Source organism: Chenopodium quinoa, unplaced genomic scaffold (genome assembly GCF_001683475.1).
Source record: "Chenopodium quinoa cultivar QQ74 unplaced genomic scaffold, ASM168347v1, whole genome shotgun sequence".
Classification (NCBI taxonomy): Eukaryota; Viridiplantae; Streptophyta; class Magnoliopsida; order Caryophyllales; family Amaranthaceae; genus Chenopodium; species Chenopodium quinoa.
The window spans coordinates 192,592-205,137 of record NW_018742738.1 but is presented as its reverse complement, the minus strand read 5'-3'; the positions used below and the strand labels follow the sequence as shown (position 1 = coordinate 205,137).

Sequence of the window (12,546 nt, the reverse complement as noted above, 5' to 3'; positions counted from 1 at the left end):
TAATTATTCCCTATAAATAAGAGCTTAAACCAAGGCTTAAATAGACATAAAGTAACCTAAAACTCTGGCGAAATACTTGTGAACTTGTGCAACCTAGCCCCACTTGTCCTTAACACTCACCCCTTTTGATATTTTGTTACTACGGTGGAGGTTCCCCAAAACGAAGGAGTCCGTAAGTATTCTAAACAGAGATCTAGCAAAGGGGAGTGGTAAATTCCCAAGCACTAAGTTAAACCACATTTATTTTCTTGTTTAAAGGAACCCTAATTAATTAATTAGTGTTGTTTGATCACCTTTAAAATAATTAATTAATCAATTCCACATAGTATCTTGCATTAAATATTTATTAGAATTGAATTAAATAATTGTTGGTTGGTCACTTAAGCCAAGGTGAATATTGTTTATTTTCTTGTCCTTTTCACGAATTTGATTAAATAAATAATAACTACATTATGATGTAATTCCTACATGAATTAGTATGTGTAAATAAAATCAACTAACATAGTTTTAGGTATCGCGTTGCATATATTGTTTGGTGATGAAATTGTAAAAAAGGAAGAGCTAGTAGAGGCCGCACTAGGGTTAGGATAACGATCCCCCTCTAAAGGGAACATTATTTTAGTACCCTCGTTGCCAAGCTTATTTCAGGTTTATAGATCAATTTTAGCATGGGTATACTTATGATTTATGCCAATTATTCCATGAACTCCACATGGAAGAAAGGCATGAACAAGGTTTTTGAGTTTTCATAAAACTCATTGGCGACTCCCTACTTGTTTCTTACAAAAAAGCGTAATAATAGAATCAATTCTAATTCAAGGTCCCCCAAATAGTTAGGAATTCAAATCCTACTACACCCTAACAAGTGTAAAGTCCTAGGCTTTTAAAGGGCTACGGGCATTTAAGGCGAGGACCCCTTACGATGGGAACCCCCTCCTTACACGTGGGCATGTCATTCTAAGCTCTTTGTTCATAGACGCGTGGACATATCAACATCAAAACAATGGGATGGTGTTCCTTGGCTTGTGGAAGGTTATCACAACAGCAAATGCAGCAGCAAATCAGTTACCTTCAGGGACGTGTGCTCGACGGTGCAAGATACGCGTTTCTTAACTCTCTTATCTGTTTTAACTAACTCTAGTTTGCAGATATTGCCGTGACAAGAATGGTTTAGGATCGCAAAACGTTCTGAATCATTCTCCTTCCTATTACTTTGACTTTTGTTTTCGAAACTTGCGTATCCCCAAACTCAGTCAAAGTGGGGGCTTCTGTAGTCACCCATTTATGTCTCCCTAAAACCAAACCTGGTGATGAATACCTTTCACGTTGGATCATAATTGAATGAAGCGAAAATGTGGAAAGTCTAGTCTTGCGGTTAGTTTTTAATTCTTTTCTTTCTCTCTATTTTCGAAAACCTATTTTATGAAAATAGTCAATCCAGTTTGGTTTTGTCCATGATAAGGGTCCAATAATAGTGTAGTTGGATAAGGCTTGGAAAGAGCTTTCTAACGATATATTATAAGCCCAATTACAATAAATAATGAGGAAGTTATGGCAAAATTACAAAACTGGGCCCGGTTTGATCTTTATACGCGGCCCAATGATCTAGAGGAGAGCCTATTATGATTTATCATTCCTAATGCAATTAGGATTGATTATAGTCTTCTAGAATCTTCTAGAAGATTCTTTTAATTCCTAACATGATTAGCATTGATAATTTTGTTTTAAGAGTTTTATTTAGAATAAACAAAGTGTTTTTAAGGAAAATACAGTTTTACCCTTCGTATTCTTAAATTTTAGCAAAATATGAAAACACATGGAAAAACTGTCAGCAGCACCGCACCACAGGCTGTCGCCTGGCGATAGGCATGGAGCTGCGGCGACACGTCCATCGTTTGGCGACAGAGGCGTGTGGGGCGACAGTGTCGTGTTTTATTCTTTTCGAAACTCTGATTCTTTTTTATCATATTCCAGCTGATTTTCGTTATAAATAGCCCTCTAAAACCTCCGTTTTCAATAACCAACTCTCATCAAGAAATTCTTGATATTCTCTCTCTTTCTTTCTAAACAACCTTTCCACAAACAAAATTTCGTATTCACAAGATCTAGACACACCTAACCTAATTCGAAATAGCCTTCGCCCTAGACGTGAAAGGTTTGATATTTCTGAGGGTTTAATCCCAAATCTAGTCTAAACTTTTTAATTCTTTCTTAATCTTTATTTTATTTAATTCTTTGGTTTTATATTTTCCTTGATGTTACTAACGTGTGTATTTTGTTATTAGAAAGAGATACTAGGCATCTAAGAAAGTACATTAATTTTTTTATTGATATAATGATATAGAAATCATGTTTAGGTTTTATTTTGCTTCCTAGTATCATGTTAAGATGCTTTTCCTAGTATCATATTTAATGTGATTTGCTTATATCAATTATGATTTATGTGATGCTTCCTATTTTCTTTCTTAATATCATGTTAGGGCTTAAGCTTTAATTTAAATGTTTAGTGGCATGCTAGGGTTTGTTATTATTCTTGTTAGTATCATGCCTAAGATCTTGCTATTAATATCACGCTTTATTGTTAACATGATTATGATAATTATAATGATTGTTATAATGATTATTATGATTATTATTATTTTATAATGATTATTATGTTCACTAGTGGAAAAATAGCTATCCGTAACGGGCAAAAGCAGCCCATCCGTAACGGACAAGGGGCTTTACGAATGCGGCCGTTACGGATAGACTATGTTATTCGTAACGGGCGCTGCCCGTTACAAATAACCCGTTATTCGTAACGGACTTTTAAACCGCCCGTTACAAATAATGGGTTATTTGTAACAGACATTTAATTTTCCCGTTACAAATACAATTGAAGCCATTTAAAAAAAATGGTAGCAGGGTATATATACCTGCTACTTGGTAATCTGCTATGATGCAGAATCTTTAATTATTATTTTTAAATTTCAATAATAACACATGTAAAATTCAATTAATTATAGATTAAGATACAACTTGCACTAATGTCCAAATTGACTTTACAACAACTCTCTAACATGAATCAAAAGAAGAAAAGCTACTACATAATTCCACTAAACCTCTTCATTCTATTTCTTTTTCTCACTAAATCTCCATAATTCCAAAGCTGAACAAGGCAACTTCTGAGACTACTTTCTAACTGCATCTTTCCCGCGAAAATTAAGGCCTTTGAAGGCGTACATAGAACCATGCTTATTTATTAGGTTGTTCTTGACACCTAGACTAATGAGCTCCCTGCATATGCCCTTTCCATACTCGATTTCAAATTCATCGGTTCTAAAAGGTGGTGCGTGCTTGTTCTTTATGACTTTCACAAGGACATGACTCCCGACAATCTACAGAACGAACATTGCATATAGTTAAGGGGTTTCATACACTATTTGCCAAGAAATAATGTTGATAATTTAACAAACTACACACAAGCAGTTAATAAACCTTCCTGAACTATCAAGAAAAAATATCCAATTTATAACAAAATTAGACATTCTATCATATGTATCTCTCTTAACATCCATTAATAGGGGAGGATTACATTTTAAAATTACTTGATCTCTACTTGATTCAAAAATAGCAATATACACTAGGATTGAGACAATGACTGGCTTAATTTTCAAAGTGCTTGGCTCATTAATCTTGCTTGCATTGCCATGTGTGCATTACCTATTTCACCATCAAGTTCTCCTTTTGGCACAAGGGCACAGGAATAAATATTTTACTATATATGAGAGATCTTACAACTAATAATAACGACAATCAATATGTTTGAGCATAGTAACCATACATATTACATGAGACAATTTTAAAATTATTTAATCATAAAAATGCACATCAAAGAGACACCTCTAATTTTGAGTGCAACTCATAAAGTCTACAAATTTGTAGGGTTGTATAATCTGATCCCAATATCCCTCTTCTAGTTCAAAGTAGAATCTCAATCTTAATAACATTAAAGCTACTTGTACAGTCATATAGTTCCACACCCCAAAAATAGAAATAATCAAAAGAAATAAGGGTAAAAAGAAGCAAGCAGCTTACTTTGAAATTATATATTTGACGACGTGAAAAGGTCACTATGCAATCCCCTTTTTTTATATTCGTAAATGATCCAAGAGGCACCTTTGATGGTTCCAAAGGTGATAACCTATGATAATACGTTATCTGCATAACAAATAGGGATAAAGAAGTAAAAACAAAACAATGAAAGAAACAACATATATTAGCTGATAAAGAAGCAACATTGGCTCTTGACACAAACTGTCAAACTTTAAAGAAGAGATCAAGGAGAGTAAATGAAAAATCACAATAACAAAGCAGCCAATATCCTTACACATCCCTCTTACCTCTGTTCAAATTATTTGAAATTTTTTTGTCCATTAACCTTCTCTAATTAATTCCTGTTAGTGTGTGCTATGAGGCAATATAGCTTGTCATAGTCTTTTGAGGCAATATATTTATAATAACTTCTTTTAGTCTTTCGAGAATCTTGTCATTCTATATTATGATCTAATTCATATTAGTTAACTTTAAATTAATTATTTTTTAGTTGACAATACCAAATTCATGAGACTTGGAAGGCTTAAATCAGATGTGGTAGCGTTAAATTAGAGGGTCAAGGCTATATTTTTTCTAACAAAAAACCATTTATCATACTTTACAATAGTTAATTCTATTACTTAGATGAGTTGATTTTAGGCCACAGTAGCATAGTACATTGAAATGAATACAATGATCTCCAAGCTACCTGGGCACTGAACAACAATAATAGATAATATAAGTGCATTAAAACTTTCTATCCCCAAAACAAAGATAACTGTAAACACATGAGAAATGCAAGTGAAAATGGATCCTTGCTTACACTATCAACTACCACAACATCAAGTGAACCACTTCGAATGAGAGTATCCACAAGGCTAAGAGCTTGTTCAACTCAATATGGTTGTGATAAGGGCAGATTTTGTGTATTTACACCAATAGCTTCTGCTAGAGCTGGATCAAGAGCGTGTTCAGCATGAACAAAGGCACAGTACCCTACATGGATAAATGATGATACATGAGTCATGTAATCACTAGCACGGATACAGACATTAAAATAAAAAAAAAAGGTTGATTTTAAATCCAGCTTGCCCCTGAAAGTAAATATTTAATCAAAATACAAATTCAAATACATGCAATTAATAAACAATTTTTCTAGCTTTAATTCTTAAAATGAAAGATATCATGTATATATGAGACATCTACATTGATGAAGCTGCGAATGGACAGTCAAATTACCGGCTTAAGTGATCCTATACTAATGGGTAACAAGTCGTCTTCTTAGAAGTGAGAAGAGGTCTAAGCAAATAGTATGAGCAATTAAATTAACATGATTTCCCTGGTAATCTAGAAACTCTCTGAAACTGAAGCTAAGATCTTGAATTTATAACTAACAAAATCGAAGCATCTATAAATCACCCTTAATACAAAGGCTTGAATACCTAATCTCGATAATGTCCAAAATAAAGCGGAACAACAACAACAATTTAACCAAAAAAAAAGTAATTAAAGCTTAATTGGTTACCCTTATTTCTTCCTTCTTAGTGGGAGCTGATGTACCATAGTTTCTCTGACATACAAAAAATCAAAAAAAAAAAAAAATTGGAATAAATCCCCAAATTAATCCACGCCAAACAACAAATTAATCCAATTACATTTCCATCCCCGAAAACAGAAATCCCTAATTTAAATCTAATACAACTTGCATGTAGAAAAAAATAAAGCAAATTAGAATTCACAAGAATAAATTCAAGAATTTAAACAATTAGATGCCTAGAAATCAATTCAAGAAGAGGAAAAAACAATTGAAGGACTTCTTACCTCACAATCTAAAAATGGTTGAAGTTTTCGGCAAAGATATCTCCATTTATCTAAGAATTGTTCTTTAGTAGTTAGGTTTAGAGATCTTCATTTGTTGTTAAGGGGAAGATTGATGGAGGAGAGGAGTGAGGGCCTGAGTTTGAAATGAGACAACGAGGTGATGAATGACGGGGAGGAGAGAGAGAGGGAGTGAGGGACTGATGAGAGAGAAAGAGGTGAATACGGCTATTAGGTGAAACCGTGAAACCCTAAAAAGCCATGTAATGGGCTTCTCTCATCAGTTGGGCCAAGTTTAGGCATTTATATCGGGCACAATATGCCTGTTACATGTAATATAGTATTCGTAACGGGCAAAATAGTGGCCGTTACGAATACTTATTTATTCGTAACAGGCACTAATTTATCTGTTACAAATACATACGTATTCATAACGGACACTATTTTGCCCGTTACAAATAAATAAGTATTCGTAACGTACAATATTTTGCCCGTTACGAATATCTTAATTGTAACGGGCAAATATTTGCCCGTTACAAATAGCCTGTTACGAATGAGATTTTTTCCACTTGTGGTTGCTTGATATATTTTATATTGTTATTGCTTGATAACGCCTTTTATGTGTGTTTAAAGGGAATTAGTACTTGTAATCACGCTTAATAAGATAATTAATAATCTTGTTTAGGGTTAATATAATTATAATTCAAGTGATCGCCAATAATAGTTTTGTTTGTGCATTAATATTTAACCAACATAGATAAACAGGTTTAGGGGTAAACCTATTGATTGCATGTTAGACAGAAAGCGCACATGAATACGAGAAGAATAAAGTAGAGGCCTATTGTTAGGGCAGGTTCAATCTCTTTTAGGTTGGATTTGTACCTTCATCCCCGAACTTCCAGTCATGGTTCCAGTCCTATTGGAGTTAACGATCTCCTTGATCGTTAAGGGGTGTTAGCTTCACCCTATGAACGGTTTACAAGTTCCTAAAACTTGTAGGCGACTCTTTTGCTCTATCTTCCTTCCCTTTGGACGCCACCATGCTTAAGTGTATGATCACTGTGGGGTTCAAGTTTGGGGTAATGCTTGAAATATTTCCTACAATAATATTTTTCAAGGTGTTTTTATGGTTTTAATTTTTCTTATTTTAAGTTGCTAATTAGATTAGTAGCTCGTTTTATCCATTTTAACCTTGTATTAAAGCTGACTTCAGCTCCTGAACCCAGATTTCGACCCAAAAATAGTGATTTTTGGTGGAAAAGGCATTCTGGAAATGGTTTTACCCTTTTAAGTCTCGATTTTTAGCCAAAAAACGACCAAAATAGTACTTTTCGAGGGGTTTTGGTAAGTGATTTTTATGTCACTTTTAGGGTGTTTATTGAGTCGCTTTCCGACTCATTTTACAATAATTTAGCTCATTTTGTTCTTTATTTCTTTTATTCTCATATCCTCGTCTTTTATCTTTATTTTGAGTATTTTAGTAGTTTTTATTAATTTTTAGTTTATCTTTGTAGTTTTAGTTAATAATTTCCCGCTTCTCTCATTTTATTTATTTTCTTTTAGTTTCTAGTTTGTTTTATTTTATTTTATTTTATTTTATTATTTCTTTAGTTTTAGCATTTTTTTTTACTTTATTTATCTTGTTTTATTTTATTTTATTTTTATTTTAGTTTTTGTCCCTTTTTCTCTCGGTTTTCTTGGTTTGTGTAGGATTGTGCTCGGAGGTTCAAGGTTCGAGGTTCAATATACGTGTCTCAAGTTTTAAGTCATAAATGGAGTCTCGAATTCAAGCCAAACATCATTCACAAGCCACTGCCACCAATCCACACCCAATTCAGCCCACCAAGCAACCACCTACCAACCTTCACCATCAACAGCCACCACAACTACAACCACCAGCACCTCACCTCCAACACACCACTCACGCGCAAACCACCGCATCCTCACACCACCAGCAACCCAATCAATTACCCAAAATAACCAATTAACCACCATTTCACACCCCCTGTTCCACCGTCACCTCACTTCGCGCAAATCGTCGCAATAATTCCCCTGCTCCCATAAACCGCAACCAACACCACCTATCATCCCACCACAACCACACCAGCACTCCTCTCCAATCAAGAACCACCTCCGTCAGCCACCAATCAACCAAACCCACGCAAACACCACCCACCAATCAGAGAAGCCGCTTCAATCGAACCTCCGAATTCGCTCAAATCAGCATCTGTAGCAACCCAGACCACCGCGGCCGCGCAGCCTTGTTAGAAAGCGCGCAATTGGAATCCAAAATCATAGTCGAGGCAGTAGCTTTGCGCGACCTGCTGTGCGACCTCTGTGCGGGCGCGCAATTGTGGGTCAATCAAGAGCTTTTCATGTGAATTTTAATGAAAATTGGACGGCCACGATAGATGATGATGATGTTGATTTACAATGGTGATTATGATGATTTTTTTTGTGGTTATGAAAATTTTGGAGCAGCCAAATTCGAAAGTTAAGGGGGAAAGGAGGTCTGGTGAAATCGTGGGTTTTGGGGGGAATTTTGGGGTTTTCTTTTTTCTTTTCATTTTCTTTTATTTTATTTGATTGTTGTTTTGTTTTTATTGGTTTTTAGTTTAGTTAATTAATTTGTTTATTTAGTTTTATTTCTTTTTAGTTTCTTTCTTTTATTTTATTTTTTATTTAACTTGTATTATAAATACCCCTTTAGGGTTATTTTCTCAAAACTATCAATCAACATTTTATTTTAGATAGATTAGATTAGTTTAGCCTATATTTTGTCTCTCTTAGGGTTAGTTTAAGAGTAGTGTAGAGAGAGAAAACTTAGATTTCCATGGAGTTTTTGAGAGGTTGAAGAAGCAATTTTGTGGAACTTCTTCTCATTTATTCAATGAGCATTTTATAACTTTCTCTCATCTTTATTTCTTGCTTAATTCTTAGTTTTTGCTTGTTGTTTATTGATTTGAGTAGATTAATTAGTTTATTTGATTAATCTTGTTTTTATTCTTATTTTACCTTGTTTTCCATGTCTTTCTTCATTATGTTAGCTTAGATGTTGTTCTAGGGAAATGGATGAAGGTTATGTTAATAAATTGAATGATTGATTGTGCTTAGTATGGAATTGTTTCTTTATTATTGTGTATGGATGATGCTTTTATGGATTAAAATCTTTCTAGCTAATTGATTTTATGTTCTTAATTGTGCTTTCAATCGATTGTGCGAGAGTGAGTTGGTTGAGAGCCCTAATTTCTTCCATACCTTTGCTAGGCTAGTTGCACGAGATTGAATTAGTTTAGTAGGATAATTAACATGCTTAATTGTGCGAGAGTGAGTTAAATGTGTTGATTGTTCCTAATCAAGGTCATTTTCATCTAATTGTATGATGTTATTGAATGTATTGATGTGATTGGATTCCACTTTCCCTAGTTTTAGTTATTTGTTCTTAGTTGTGTTTAGTTGAACCTCTCTCTATCTCACAAGCTTTCCTACTAGTCTAGTTAGCACAAATTGATACACTTAGTCCTTTTAGGTTCGACCCTTTACTTGTCATTAACTAGTTTAGTGTAAGTTCAGGTATTATAAATTTCTAATTTGGTTAGGGTTAGTAGTCCCAAAGACCTACTTCAACCCTCGATCAATTTTTGGCGCCGTTGCTGGGGACTAAGGCGTTCTTTAGTTTGTGTTGATTAAATTAGCTAGGTTCTTGTATATATTTTGATTTTTGTTTGCTTTTCTTTGTTTTTTGTATAAAAATGGCATGCTTATTTTTTCCTCAATTTGTTGGTGAACCCTTCTATGCTTACTTTGAAAGACTAGATGGTTTCCTTAGTTACCATGGGTGTTCTCTTGTGGTATAGCTTATTGGGGCATGAATGAGTATACTAGGGGAATGGTTGAGGACATGAATAATGGTAGATTTTGTCATTTGTCTATGCATGATGCGTTGGATTTCTTCACATGGCTTTCTAAGGATTCTTTTGATAGAGAATCTAACGTTTCTTGTTTTGATTCTCAATGTCAAGGTTCTTTTAATTTTTGCATGAATTCTCTTGATACTTCTTATGTGCCTTGTGATGATCAAAGTATACAAATTGACACTTTTCCCCCTTATGCTCATTTTGATGAGGTTTGTGCTAATTTTGATGATGTGCAATTTGACTTTGATCATGAATCTCAACTCAATAACATTGATGCCCAAATTCTTTCTCAAATGCAATATCTCACCCAACAACTCCAAGAGCTTAAAGAGGAACAAAAATTGAGAGAAGTGAGGCTTGCCTAAGTGACGAGTGCTTTGGTTGATGTAAATGGATGTGAGGCACCTCATTTGGAGTGTGAGAGTGTTTTTGAGAATGATGTGGGCCAAGGGTGTGAAGGTGAAGGGAGATTTTCTTGTGATGAGAGGATTCCTAGCTCTTTCTCTAATGGTTGGTGACTCGTTGGACATGTGTTGGTTTGTTGGATTGATTTCTTTCTTTTCCCCTCCCATGGATTATTTAGTTTATATTTGAGTATATTGTCTCACTCAAGCTTGGGGAACGGTATTCTATCATGTTTGGTGGGATGTTGATTCATTTATGCCATGCACTTGAGTATATGCATTTCCATGTCTTTTCTTTTATTTGAAAAATCCAAAAAGATTTTTGTTTACTTTCAGAGTAATTTTGGCAAAATGTGTTTTGTTTGTTCTTATTTTAGACATTTTGTTTTGGAACTTGCATTCTTGAATGTTTTTCTTTCTAAGTGGTAAATGTGTGCACGGTTTGAGAGCGTCATTTGTTGACACTAGGATACTATCTGCTAAGGTAGTCGGGTTAAGAACTTTTAGGGGTCCATGAAGCCTTAGTTCAAGGGAATCTGGTAAGATGGAGTTGCTTTCTATAGCGGATTTCAAACCCTTGGTTGATATTTGTTTGGTTATAATCCCTTGTGAGCTTCATTTGTTCTAGCCTTCATCACCTTGTTGAGCGGCTAAGATGGACTATGCATGTCTTAATCCTTGTTTTGACCTCTAGCTCCCAAGATCGTGACCGAGCCACTCTAGGGGAGGAAAAGGGCACCTTTTCTCATTTTTCTTTATTTTCTTTTTGTTTTGTTACAAATTTGATTTTCTATTTTGCATCGACCTACTTGCTAACCAATTTGAGCCTAAATTTTCCTTTCTTGTCTTAACACTAGGTGAAAAAAGGCATTTGGTAGCGGTTCAAACCCGGTCTAAGGCACCGGTTTGAACCGCTGCCTATGTGAGGGGTGCCAAAAACCAAGTTTTTGGCACCGGTTCAAAACCGGTGCCATAGGGTGGAATAGGCACCGGTTAACCGGTGCCAAAAAGGCCCACTAAATTTTTTTTCAAAGTTTTTGGCACCGGTAAACTGGTGCCAAAAACCCCAAAAATCATTTTTTTTTTGCTTAAAAATTAAATAAACTAAATTAAATAAAAACACAAAATATAGATCAAACATCACAATCAATATAAACGATTCTGTTTAATATATAATCAATAAAATTTTACAACATAGATCAATAAAAAAAATTACTAATAAATCAATAAAAAAATTACAACATATAAATAAATAAAAAAAATACAATATAAATCAAAAAAACAAAAAAATTACAACATCACAATCTAAAAATCCCCATATTCTTGATTCTTGATTCTTGGATTATGTATACCTGCGCCAATTAAAACATAAAAAATCGAAAAAAACCCAGAAATCAAAAAAATCAAAACAAGCTGCGAAAAAAATAAAAAAAACCCAGAAAAAAAAATTGAATAAAAATCGGTTAAATTAAAAACAAAATCGAAAAAAAACCCAGAAATCAAAAAATCAAAACAAAATCGAAAAAATAAAAACAAAATCCCAGAAAAAATGATAAAAACCCAGAAATCATAAAAATAAAAACAAAATCGAACAAAAAAAACCCAGAAATCAATTAAAATAAAAACAAAAACAAAAAAAAATTGAAATCGAAAAAACCCAAAAAAAAATCGAAAATCAAAATCAAAATAAGACAATGAAAGTAAAAATCGAAACACAAAAATCAAAATCGAAAAAAAAAGAAAAACAAAAATCAAAATCAAAAAATAAAATCGAAAAAATAAAAACAAAATCCCAGAAAAAAAATGAAAAAACCCAGAAAAAAACCTAGAAATCATAAATATAAAAACAAAAACGAACAAATCAAAAACCCAAAAATCAATTAAAATAAAACTAAAACGAAAAAGAAAATTGAAATTGATATCGAAAAAACCCAGAAAAAATCGAAAAACAAAAATCAAAAATCAAAAATCAAAAATCAAAATCAGAAAACAAAAACCCAGAAATTGAGGGAGGAGGAGACGTGTTCTTGGTGCTCTCCGTGGAGGTGTTGCATGTGCTCGCCGTGGTGGTCTTCGTGGTAGCTTTGGGAGAATGAAGAAAGGGAAGGAGGAGATGAGAAAGGGCGAAGGAGGAGATGAGAAAGACTGATGAGAAAGGGCGAAGGAGGAGATGAGAAAGGGCGAAGGAAAGAGTAGGAAAGAAGAGGAGGGGAGAAGCGGCGAGAATAATAGGGTTTAGTATTAATATGGCCGATTTTTTTTTTTTTAAGTTTAAGCGGTTTTCTTTAAATTAAGGAGCGGTTCAATTGGCACCGGTTCAAACCGGTGCCCTT

The 12,546-nt window shown here is 34.0% G+C and overlaps 1 long non-coding RNA gene across 2 annotated transcripts; it reads right to left on the bottom strand.

Annotated features, from left to right (window-relative positions):
* Positions 1-2,967: 2,967 nt before the first annotated feature.
* LOC110724120 lies at positions 2,968-6,171 on the bottom strand. 2 transcript variants are annotated; one of them, XR_002511822.1, is made up of 5 exons: positions 5,896-6,171; positions 5,600-5,644; positions 4,898-5,070; positions 4,078-4,200; positions 2,968-3,377 (listed from the first exon to the last, which is right to left on the bottom strand). It is a non-coding gene; the product is annotated as an uncharacterized LOC110724120 (long non-coding RNA). The 2 variants fall into 2 exon arrangements; XR_002511823.1 differs by lacking the exon at positions 5,600-5,644 and having other exon boundaries at positions 5,896-6,170.
* Between the last annotated feature and the right edge of the window lie 6,375 nt (positions 6,172-12,546).